At 44.6% G+C, this 12,578-nt stretch overlaps 1 long non-coding RNA gene across 1 annotated transcript; it reads left to right on the top strand.

Annotated features, from left to right (window-relative positions):
- Positions 1 to 3,313: 3,313 nt before the first annotated feature.
- LOC123081810 (uncharacterized) lies at positions 3,314 to 5,113 on the top strand. Its single transcript, XR_006438797.1, has 2 exons — positions 3,314 to 4,201; positions 4,495 to 5,113. It is a non-coding gene; the product is annotated as an uncharacterized lncRNA (long non-coding RNA).
- Positions 5,114 to 12,578: the final 7,465 nt, after the last annotated feature.

Genomic DNA, 12,578 nt, shown 5'->3' with positions numbered 1-12,578 from the left:
ACAACCAATGTCCACATCTTCATCTTCCATTTCTTCAACGCCAGCCTCTTCAGCTGTGAACTGAGGCATAGGCGAGGAAACAACTGGTGTTGAAGGGATCTAATCCGCTTCAATTTCTTCATCCATCTGCTCTAACGAAGCAGCAGAGGGATTATCTTCAACGGATTCACTTGGAATCACATATTCTTCATCAAAAGGAACAAGGTCCTTTGATGGTATGGTTGAGATCGGAACAACATCAATGGGATTTGCAAATGAGCTTGTCAGTGGCTTCATCTTCTTCGGGGCTGAAGAATTTGATGAAGTTGATGCCTTCCTTTTCTTCACTGCTGCACGCTCTGCAGCCTTAGTCTTCTTCACATCTGATGCAGATGGAAGGATCGGAGTTGGTGTAGGCGCGGGAGGAGCAGAGGAATCTGGTTGATTTTCTTTAGGCACAACCGATGCAGTTGTCCTGACTTCTTCATTTTCTTCAGGCGCACCACTAGTGGATGCCCTGACAATTTCTTCAGCGGCTAGAATGCAGTCATCAGCCCTGGAACTTACATTTTCTTCAGCAGCCTGATTTTCATTAGCGGTGCTGGCATGTTCTTCAGTTGGCTAAGCAGATGCTTCAGCCTCAGGAATTTCCTGTTGCATTGGGGCTGCAACATTGGAAGTGAACTGTTCAGTTATCTTTAGAAATCTGACTTTGGCTCCTTGCCAATCAGCATAGTAGGCCTTGAAGTCATCGCTAAGGGTTTTGATTTCAGACTGGATTTTTACAAGTTCATCAGTTGTCATAGTGACAACGTTGTTCTTCAAAAATTTCTCCTTCTTATATTGCGCTTTCTTGATCTGCCTGGCCTTCTCATATTTCCATTTTTCTTCTTGGATGAAATGGGTCAGCATGTGACCTTGGCCAGGAGTCAACTTGAAATCAGGCATAGGAGTGTTTGGGTCCTTGTGGCAGAGATCAATATAGTCGAGGATCAACCTTGGATCCAAACGTAGTAGCACATTTGTGCCTTTGGCTCTAGCGGCCCTGACTTGCCTATCTCTGATGATCTCAGCAAGTTCTTCATCATCAGCTTCGTCTTCTTCAGACGGCACTTGGAAGGCGACCTGCTTCTTCTGAGGACTAGGGCGAGGACCTCGTCCAGCAATGGCCTTTGTCTTCAGCGGAGAGGGTCCCGTTGAAGAATTGGGTGCAGCTGAGGAACTAGCTGAAGCTCTTGAGGCAATTGAGACGCCTATAGTCCTTTGGCACGTAGCAAGATGCACAGGTGCAGAGGACTTTGCCGGAGTAGCTAAGGACTTTGAAGGAGCTGCTGAGGACTTTTGAGGAGCTGAGGATTTGGGAGGAGCAGGAGCAGCATGAGGAATTGGCCTTGAGGGCTTTGAAGATTCTGGCCATGAGGGCATTGCTGAGGAACTTGGCCTTGAGGGCACTGAAGGCGAAGCACTTGGCTTGTGCGCATGCTTCTTTGACATGGCCTTCTTAGGCTTGACAGAGGCCTCAGCGGCAGCAGCAGCAGCAGAGTCTTCATTGAATTTCCTCACTGCTTCTCTGGCTTGTCTAGCCAACTTGGCCTGGCGCTTGGCCCATTCATCAGGATAATCCTCACCATGCTTGAGGCTAGTGGGATCTGCTATTTGGCCAGGTGCCAATGGAGGTCTTGGGCATGGAGGATTGAGTGCGAATTTCTTCATGTATTTGGGAGTAACATATTTGTACTCCCTCCACTCTCTTGCCCATCTCCTCTCTATCCTCTGTATGCGCACCTTGCGCTAATTTTTGTCCTCTTTTCCAAACTTGGCCTCATCAGGAGTGCAGTAATCCTTGTATATGTCATCAGGGATTTCAAAAGCAGTATTAACCTCAGGCCTCTTTCCTCCCTTTTGTGGCTTCTTTCCATCAGCCATTTCCTTTAGTTGAGGTATTTGAACAATGGAATTCTCTGAAGAAGTATGCAACTTTTCTTCGAGGAACACTGCAAATGAGTTAAGTTGATGAGAACCTAGTGATTCAGCAGCAAACATGAGTACCTGTGAACAGAGTATAGTTGCGAGGAATTTGGAGAGGTCATATGCGTTCTCAGAAGGTTTAAAAAAAAAAGAAGTTTGAGGAATTTGACCAGACGAGTCTTGAAGAATTTCACTAAGCGTTCTTTGTCTTAGGTTCTAGAGATGTATAGATCGAAAATCCACACATTTGAGGAATCTTGAAGAAGAATAAAGCTTAGAGAAACGAATCAAGAACATATGACATGTGAGGTGTTTTAGTGTGTGAAGATATAAAGAAAAACACCTATGAGGATTTTGTAGAAATCATTAGAATCACATAGGGCAGTAAAAGTATCTTTTAATTACCCTAAACGAAGAACATGACTAATTGGAATGTGGAGATGTGAAGTTCGTGAGTGCAGATCTTCCACGCCCTAACTTGGCGGAGGAAGACGGCTACGGTGGCGGCGGAGTGAAGATTTCCGCGGCCGGAGCGAGTACGACGGCGACGAGGTCGAGCAGTGAAGCTCTTCCTCACCGGCAACGATGAAGTAGCGGCAACGCTAGGGTTTGAGAAGCTCGAGCTGGAGAGAGGTCGAGCGGAGTAAAGGAAGTGAGGAAGGGGAAGAGGGGTATTTATAGCCACGGCGAAAAACTGTTCGCCCGAAGAAATTGGACGAACGTGCCCGTGACCCTTCTCATTCGCATGACATGTGTCACCCACGTACTGAGAGGTGGAGATCTTGTGTGATCGTGGGTGAAAGGATAAGTATATCGTGGGATGCAGAACGGTTTGAGCGGCAAAGCCAAAATTTTGGATAAGATAAGTTTTAACTTTCCATTCGCAAATTCTTTAGTTGACAAGGACACAGTGAAGATTTTGAACGAGTTTCAAATAGAACACACATGACGAATTTGTGAACAAATTGGGTTGAGTATAGCATAGAGGGGGAAGGGTCCGATCACATTCACTTAGCAGAAAAACCAACTTGAAGAATTAGCAATAAGTAAATGTTGTAGAGGACATAAACTCTTTTATATAGGGTGGGTCTATTATGATAACACCCCTATAGACCTTATTTTGCACATCAACCACGCTTATTCTGCTAACACCCACCCGACCCCGTGCCCATCCCCACCTTCTTCCTTCCTCAAACACACGCACCCAATCCCCCGATCCCCCACCTTCTTCCCCGCCGGGGCACCCACACCCACCTTCTTCCCCATCGCCCCCACCCCACCTTCTTCCTCGCCGGGGACCCCGCCCCCCCCCCCCCCCCCCCCCCACCTTCTCCTTCTTCCTCGATGGCCCCCCACAACCCACGTTCATCCTTGCAGCCCCCCCACCTTCTTCCCCGTTGTGCTCCCGCACCCCCACACACCAGCCACCGCGGCCTCCAGTACCACCTCCACATCCACCGTCGGCTGCCCATAAGCGCTGCGCCGCCGACCACCCTGCCTACCCCAGCTCGAGCCCTTCCCCTTCCCTATTCCTCCGCCTAGGCCTCGGCGACCGACGGATCTGAGCCCACTGCCCTCCCACGCCTTCTCCATGGCCTCCTCCCCCGCCAGTGGCCGAACTCGTCAAGCTCGACCTCGCTGGAACCCCGCGGCGAACCACGACCCCGACAGGACCCCACCCACTTCTAGTGGCTTAGACCACCATGCCTCCGCCATGAAATGGCCGCCGGCGACGGCCAAGACCCGATGATGCGCGCGGCCTCACCTGCCCACTACCATCCTTCTTCGTTCTTTTTCTGCAGGAGCACCATCTCAGCCCCCGCATAGTGCGGGCGGTGAGCACATGCAGTCCAGTGGGCGCGTGCGTGCAGCGCGCTGAGTGCAGGCGCCGGATCAGCACCGCCCCCGCGCAGTGCGGGCGGTGAGCACATGTAGTCCGGTGGGCGCGTGTGTGCAGGGCGCTGAGTTCGGGCGCCGGACCAGCACCGCCCCGTGCAGTGCGGACGGTGAGCACGTGTAGTCCGGTGGGCGCGTGCGTGCAGCGCACTGAGTGCGGGCGCCGGGTCAGCGGCTCCCCCCGTGTAGGATCCCACAGACAGTGCCGGATCTCGCGAGATCGAGCTTCTCTGCTCGGACATGGCGGCCTCCCGTCCACCCAGGGTATGGAGGCGAGCTAGATCCGGTGAGATCCTTTCCTCTATGGTCCCCGGCTGTCCAACCTCGCACCCCGGCGGCCTCCTGCAAGAACGGCCAGGTACATTAATCTCGTCTGGTACACTAACCTCCTCTGCCCGCTACTAGGGGGCATCTCCGCGCCGCCGTTGCGCCGCGCTGCCCCGACACTACAGAGCAATGGCGGCAAAAGGGCTCCTCATCCTGCCTTGTAGAGTAGCGGTGCAGTTGCTGCAGCCATGTAGTTCGGCCCGCGGGAATGTGTAGTTAACTTGCATAGGCCGATTGCTCTCTGCGAGGAACCAATTTGATAGCATTTTTATTTGGGTGATTCAGCATTAGATGCTAACTCTTGCTTTTGCATCTTTGCTGAAGGTCCACAGTGGTTGCAGATGCATTGGAGCGAGAGGGCTTCTAGAACCTCGCCTGCAACACCTCAAGTCTTAAGACACTGAAACCAGGTATCAGCATTCAGTACATTGATCTCTGGAATCCTCCCTAGAATTTACTGAAGAAATCTTGTGCTAGTGTACAGTGTTTTGCAATTCTGCTAGTTTGTGCTATAATGAACCATTTTTTATCCATGTATGCATCCTTGTTGCTGCTTGTAATGGTGTTCACTGACCAGGTTGAGCAGATCTTCGAGTTGGCCGACATCAAATTGTGTTTAGGGTCGCCGCTCTTCTAGTTACTCTCTAGAGTTCATACGTTTCACTATCAGGGTATGGAACTCTTCATGATTTCATACTAAAATTCTTCTATGGACAAACAAAATTGGTGCTGCTGATTTAAGCTTAATGGCACGAACAACAGTTACTGTTATGTAGTATGTGGGCCAGTTATAAAATTTGGATGCACACTAATTTGATTTTTGTGTTTTGTTTGATTCATTTAGTTGCAGGTTGAGTGTGTCAGTAGGTGTGCTTGATGAGATCTCTTTAGACTGAAAAAGGATGTTAAGCTCCATGTGTAATATTTATGGACTTTCAAATTTTTTGACTGTTTGTGTATTTTTGCTGGAGTAATTTCTTTTTCTCCCATACTACTTTTCTATTTTCAGTTTTTAGGGATTGTTCTGTAAGAAGATTGGGACCCTATTTGACTGTACTGCGCAGATCATTCCTCATCTTCGTTCCAGCAGCCCCTGGAGATCAACGAGAAGTTGACTGTAGTTTATTTTGTTCGTACAATGATTAGAGAAAAATAATTATGGAGTTCACTAGCCTCGGCAAATTCAGCTCAGCTCAGACGTATATGTTTAAAAAGTAACATAAATTTAACATTAGCTTATTTAAATGAAGTTCATTTAGAGAAGCAGATAACAATGCTTGCGGTTCACTCTGTTTTGTTTTGTCAAGTGAAAAAGAACACTTTGCTTATGCAGCACACTTGTTTTGTGTCCGGTGGCATTCTGTATATGATCAGCGCCTTGTATTTATTAAAGAAAATAGTGCAGTTCATTGTAACAAACGTTTATGGCTCACTTTGTAAAAAAAAATTGATGCAGTACACTTGTGTCGTCTCAGCAGTCAAAATGTATTCATTTAAAAATAAGAAGAAAAGGACAAAATAATAATGTAGTTCAGTTACATCAACCATGCAAACTTAAAAAGCATTTTGCAAAAAGAAAGATGCAGTACACTAGCCTCGGTAATTCATTTTGGACATGTTCTTAAAAAAGTAGTTCAAAAACAACAACAAAGCCATGCGATCCACTTTGATTTGTGTCGCGGTTTACTTTCCCTTTGATGTGCACCGCACTCATCCCACGAGGTATCATGTGTTTCGGAATCAGTCAACTTGATTAGAAACTGCGGTGCACTTGGCCGTCGGATGCAGCTCATGTGGTGTCCGACTAAAAAAGGAATAACGAAAATTAAGACAAAAGAAATCATGCATTTCGCTTGCCCGTTGGATGCAGTGCGCTTTTACATCCGAAGCAGTGCTCTTTACTATCAGATGGAGTTCACTTCGTGATTTGGGTGTCGCGAAAACAGAGTGTCCGCATTTCGGTAAATTCGAAATTTCTCTTAAACCGTAAAGAATTAGAGAGAGTATTCTACATGAAAAAGTTGCGCCTCGTCGATATCTTTCCAAAGGCGTATCGTTTGAATCATTCCGACCAGCGGTTTGTAAAAAATTTACGAAAAACGGCCGCTGCCACTCGTCATCCGCCGCACGATTTTCAAAATTAACTTAAAACCGTAAGGAATCTCAAAAACATTTCAACATATGAAAGTTGCGCCTTGCCCATAGCTTTTCAATGGTATATTACACGCCTTGTTTCAACGAACGGTTAGAAAACTGGAGCGAAACATTACCGAAAATTTGATTTTTTTTTTGAAAAACAGAATTCCACGATTTAGTAAATTTGAAGCTGCTCTTAAACCGTAACGAATTAGAGAAAATAATAGTTATGAAAAATATGCGCCTCGACGATATCTATCCAAGGGTGTATCGTTTGCTTCATTCCAACGAGCGGTTTAGAAAAAACGCGAAAAAACGCTCGCTACCACTCGTCATGGGCCGCACCATTTTCAAAACTGCTCTTAAACCGTGAGGAACCACGAAAAGTATTCAACATGGTGAAGTTGCGCCTAATCCATAGCTTTCCAACGGTATATCATACGCCTCGTTTCGATAAACGGTTAAAAAAGTAGAGCAAAAAATAGTACCGAAAAAACACTGCGGACAGTTTTTTACGACACGAAGTTCACTAGTCTCTGTAATGCAGTGTTTTAGTTAAAGAAAGTGCAGTGCCCTCGCGTTGAGCATGCAGTGCGGAAGTGTTATCAGAATAGACCGGCTGTATATATATATATATATATATATATATATATATATACGAAAATGCCTTTTGGAGCTCGGCCTCCATGGAGGCCGGTTTTTGAAAAACACAAAATTCATGAAAATTCATATTTTTACAATTCAAAAAAATCTGAAAAAAATTACAGATATACATGGAGGCATAACACATATGTGTGTAAATTTTTAGGACGAAATACGTTGAAATGAAGGCTGTGCAAAAAAGACAAATCTGAGGCTTTCTAACACATGTTACTATGCATCCTCAAAGTTCAGAAATTTGTCTTTTTTGTGTAGGTCGTATTTCGAAGTATTTCATCTTGAATTTTTACACACATACATTTCATCCGTGTATAGTTGCATATTTATTTTCAGAATTTTTTGAAGTCAAAAAGTTTGAATTTTGAATTTTTCAAAAATAAAGGGCTCCATGGAGCTCGGTCACCAAAATGCACTATATATATACATCTGGGCTATTCTGTTACGCGTAACAGAATATTATTCTGTTACCCTTTTTGAACTGACGATTTCAGGTGGTTGTACTGATGTTTTTGAAGCGGTTGAATTGATGCTTTCAGTTGTGTTTAACAGATCGTCGTCATTAGTTCAAAAACTTTTTGTAATTTTTTTGTCGGAACGTGGCGTGTAATATATCGTTGGAAAGCTCTTGACAACCATATTTCAAGTATATTGAATGTTTTTGCAAAATCATTATGGTTTAAGAGCAGTTTTGAAAAAACCATTTTTTCCAAAATCGAAAACGTGAATCGTATTTTGGACTCAATTTTCAAATGGTTTGTCGGAATTGAGCAAATAAGATGGCGTTGGAAAGCTAGTTAAAATCTGCATCTTCCATATATGTATTGTTTTTTCTAATTCTATATGATTTAAAAGTAATTTGAAAACGGTGAAATTCTGGGCGAAACGTATTTTCGCGATTTTTTGCAAACGGTTTTTCGGATTGACGCAAATGATACGATGTTGGAAAGCTATGTAAAATGCGCAACTTTTTCATATAGAAATGTTTTTCTAATTCCTTACGGTTTAAAAACGAATTCGAATACGGTTAAATTTGATTTTGAACGAGATTTTTTTTAAAGTTTGTCGAAATATGGCAAATAATATACCGTTGGATAGCTATTGAAAATGCGAAACTTAGTCATGTTATACGTTTTCTCTACTTCGCAACCGTTTAAGAGTAATTTTGAATACGGCCTGACGGATCCTGCTGTTTTCTCGTGTGAAAAATAGAGTAGTCGTACTGATATATATGTTTGTTTGTACTGAGGTATTTTTTGTAGAGTAATTTTCAATGGTTCCGGAAAAGGGTACTTGTACTGATGCTTGCATGGGTTTGTACTAAGCGTGTTTTCACTAACTAGACTTTGCTCTGTTTTTTTGGTAATATTTTTCTCGTAAGTTTTCAAAGGTTTACTGTATCGTCGCCCCTGTACTTGTATGGTTTGTATCATCGAAGTGAATGATATTTTATTCAAAAAGAAAATGTGTTTGTTTTGTTTCCTTTTTTTAACTCAAATTTTTTTTGACAACGTTGTTCTGAACTTCTCTCATTTTATGACTTGTACTGAGGTACTTACTAAGTAGGATTTTCATGGGGTTTCTTTTTTTGCTTGAACTTTACAATTTGAATTTCTGTCGTTTCTTTTATTCCAAACAGACCACCGTTTTTAACTCGTACTGAGGTACTTACTACGCCCGAGCTGGGGTGGCTCGAGCACGATGGAGTTGTGGGCGGCGCCAAGCACGTCGGTGGACTGACGTCGCAGGTGCCGATGCTGGAATAGCTCCATCTCTGGCTTTACCCATGGCGTCGCGCCAGATGGCGAAAGGTTGCCTGGCAGCCGGGCCTCGCGCGAACTGATGCACGCACATCACCTGGCCGGCCGGGAGGTGGAGGGTTGCTGGTGAAGGGGAGGAGGCGGGGGCAGGGAGGATGAGGCCGGGCAGCGTTGTGCGTGGGGAGGGAGGCGGCGGTGCGCGGGGAGGGAGGCAGCGGCGCGGTGGGGGGGCGGTGGCTGGGGCGGTGGGGGCCGGTGGCTGGGGCGGCGGCGCGGTGGTGAGGCCGGTGGTCGGTGCGGCCGATCCACTCGCTGCGGAAGAAGGAAGGTGGAAGAAGTGGTGGGCCGCGGGGAGGTTCAGTTCGATGGGCTCCATCGGTGGCCAGTCACAGCGCCGCGGGCTCCCTCGCTCCGGCTGACGCCGTCGCTCCCTCGCCCACGACGGCTGTCTCCGGCGGAAGGAGGTGGGTTAGGTTCAGGATGGCTCGGGGAGTTTCTATGGTGTAGCTCGTCACGTCCTTATAGAGCCCAGGGGTAATAGAATAATATTCTGTTACTAGTAACAGAATAGTCCAGCCCTATATATATATATATATATATATATATATATATATATATATATATATATATAGCCAATGAAGAAAAACGACGGAAACAGTGAAGACAATGCAAAGTTGAAGAATTGAACAAGTGAGGAATTTCAACTTTTGGTGGTGGCGTGACCCACCATATAAGAATGATGATTTCAGACACCGCGTACAATTGTCGTAGGATTCTGAGAATCAAATTCTTCGTTAATTTCTTCACACTTAGAGTGTTATTCTTCATTGATTGACAAAAACTGTTTCTTCATGTGTTGCACATCTAAGTCATCAATTTTGCATAAGTGTTAGGATGAGTGTCCTTTTCGGAGAACATTTGAAGATTCTAAGATATTTAGCTCACACCGCAACTTGCTAAATCTCTTGTCATCCAAGGGCTTTGTGAAGATATCGGCTAGCTGTTCTTCAGTCTTCACATGCTCAATAGAAATGTCGCCCTTCAACACATTATCACGAAGAAAATGATGACGAATCTGAATGTGCTTTGTCTTCGAGTGCTGAACTGGGTTATGAGCAATCTTGATGGCACTCTCATTGTCACAGAAGAGAGGCACATTCTTCATGTTGACGCCGTAGTCCTTGAGAGTTTGCTTCATCCATAGCAATTGAGCACAGCAAGAACCAGCGGCAATGTACTCAGCTTCAGCAGTAGATAGTGATACGCAGTTCTGTTTCTTCGAGGACCAACAGACCAAAGATCGTCCGAGGAAATGACATGTACCCGATGTTGACTTGCGGTCCACACGATCACCAGCATAGTCAGAGTCAGAATATCCAATGAGATCAAAATCCGAGCCCTTGGGGTACCATAATCCAAGTGTTTGTGTGTGAGCTAGATATCGAAGAATATGCTTCACAGCCTTATGGTGTGATTCCTTCAGTGTAGCTTGAAATCGGGCACACATGAAAACACTAAGCATTATATCTGGCCTAGATGCACATAAGTACAATAAAGAGCCAATCATGGAGTGGTATACCTTATGATCGAAGTCAATACCATTTTCATCAGTGCACAGATGGCCATTTGTGGGCATAGGAATTTTGACGCCTTTGCAATCTTGCATGCCGAATTTCCTCAGTACATCCTTGAGGTATTTCTCCTGAGATATGAATATGCCATTGCGTTGTTGACGAATTTGAAGACCTAAGAAGAATTTCAATTCTCCCATCATAGACATTTGATATTCTTCACTCATCATATAGGCAAATTCATCACTATAACACTGGTCAGTACAGCCAAAGATAATATCATCAACATATATTTGGCACACAAACAATTCACCATCATAAGATTTAGTGAAAAGAGTAGGGTCAAGTGAACCGGGTTTGAAGCCTTTCTTCATAATGAATTCCTTCAAAGTAGCATACCACGCCCGTGGGGCCTGGTTGAGGCCATAGAGGGCCTTGTTGAGTCTGAAGACTTTGTCAGGATTCTTTGGATCTTCAAAACCTGGGGGTTGAGCAACATATACTTCTTCCTCAAGCTTACCATTGAGGAATGCACTTTTCACATCCATTTGATATAGAGTGATATCATGGTGGTTAGCACAAGCAAGTAATATGCGAATAGCCTCAAGTCTAGCAACAGGTGCAAAAGTTTTATCGAAATCAATTCCTTCAACCTGTGTGTAGCCTTGAGCTACAAGCCATGCCTTATTCCTTACCACGAGGCCATTTTCATCTTGCTTGTTGTGATAGATCCACTTTGTGCCAATGATATTGTGCTTGTGAGGATCTGGACGTTTGACCAGTTCCCAGACGTTGTTGCGCTCGAACTGATGTAATTCTTCTTGCATGGCCTGAATCCACTCAGGCTCCAGAAATGCTTCATCTACCTTAGTGGGCTCTGTGATAGAGACAAAAGCATAGTGCCCACACAAGTTAGATAAATGTGAAGCTTTTGAGCGTGTGAGAGGAGCTGGCGCTTTGATGTCATTGATGATCTTTTCAACTTGCACTTCTTTTGCAATGCGAGGATGAGCTGGTTGTCGTTGATGAATGTGATCAGCATTTTCTTCAGCACCATTTTCTTCAGTATTTTCTTCAGGTGCATTAGCTCGACGTTCTTCATGTTCTGCAATGAATTCTTTAGCAGATTCTTTAGTAGGAATGACATCCTCAGTAGCCTTGAACTTGATAGTTTCCTCAGGTGCTGGTTCATCTATCATAGTAGGTAGGTGCTCTCTTTGTGAGCCATTAGTTTCATCGAACCGCACATCTACAGTTTCAACAACCTTGTGAAGAATGTTGTTGAATACTCTGTAGGTGTGCGATTCCTTTCCATAACTAAGCATAAAACCTTCATGTGCTTTCGGTGCAAATTTTGAGTTGTGATGAGGATCTCTAATCCAACATTTAGCACCGAAGACTTTGAAATAACTTACATTGGGTTTCTTATCAGTGAGGAGTTCATAGGCAGTCTTCTTGAAGAATTTGTGAAGAAATACTCTGTTAATGATATGGCACGCAGTATCAATTGCCTCAATCCAGAAACGACGAGGTGTTTTGTATTCATCAAGCATAGTGCGAGCCATCTCAGCAATAGTCATGTTCTTGCGCTCCACGATGCCGTTCTGCTGAGGAGTATAAGGAGCAGATAACTCATGAGTAATACCAAGTTCATCAAGATAGTTATCATGACTAAAATTCTTGAACTCAATTCCATTGTCACTTCTAATGTGCTTGATCTTCACACCAAAGTTGGTTGAAGCCCTCGAGGAAAATCGTTTGAAGACTTCCTGCACTTCATGTTTGTAAGTAACAATGTGTACCCGTGTGTATCGAGAGTAATCATCAACAATAACAAAGCCATATTGAGATGCCTCATTTGAGACTGCAGAATAATGGTTAGGACCGAAGAGATCCATGTGAAGCAATTCAAATGGACGAGTGGTGGTCATGATAGTCTTCGCTGGATGCTTGGCCTTGGTCATCTTTCTAGCTTCACAGGCTCCGCATAAGTGACCCTTGAGGAATTTGACATTCTCGATGCTAATGACATGCTTCTTCTTCTCAAGCGTGTGCAAATTCCTCATGCCTGCATGACCAAGTCATCGATGCCATAGCCAGCCTTCTGAAGCTTTTGCAAGTAGGCACACGGCTGGTTGTGGTCCTGTAGAAAAATCAACAATATATAGGTCTCCTCTCCTAAAGCCTTCGAATACTTTGGAATTGTCAGCTTCCATAACCACAACACAATGGTACTTGCCAAAGACAACAACCATATCAAGATCGCAAAGCATTGACACAGACA

The sequence above is a fragment of the Triticum aestivum genome, chromosome 4A (assembly GCF_018294505.1).
Source record: "Triticum aestivum cultivar Chinese Spring chromosome 4A, IWGSC CS RefSeq v2.1, whole genome shotgun sequence".
NCBI classification, from domain to species: domain Eukaryota; kingdom Viridiplantae; phylum Streptophyta; class Magnoliopsida; order Poales; family Poaceae; genus Triticum; species Triticum aestivum.
Note: the sequence above shows the minus strand (reverse complement) of the source record. Positions and strands in the feature narration are given on the sequence as shown.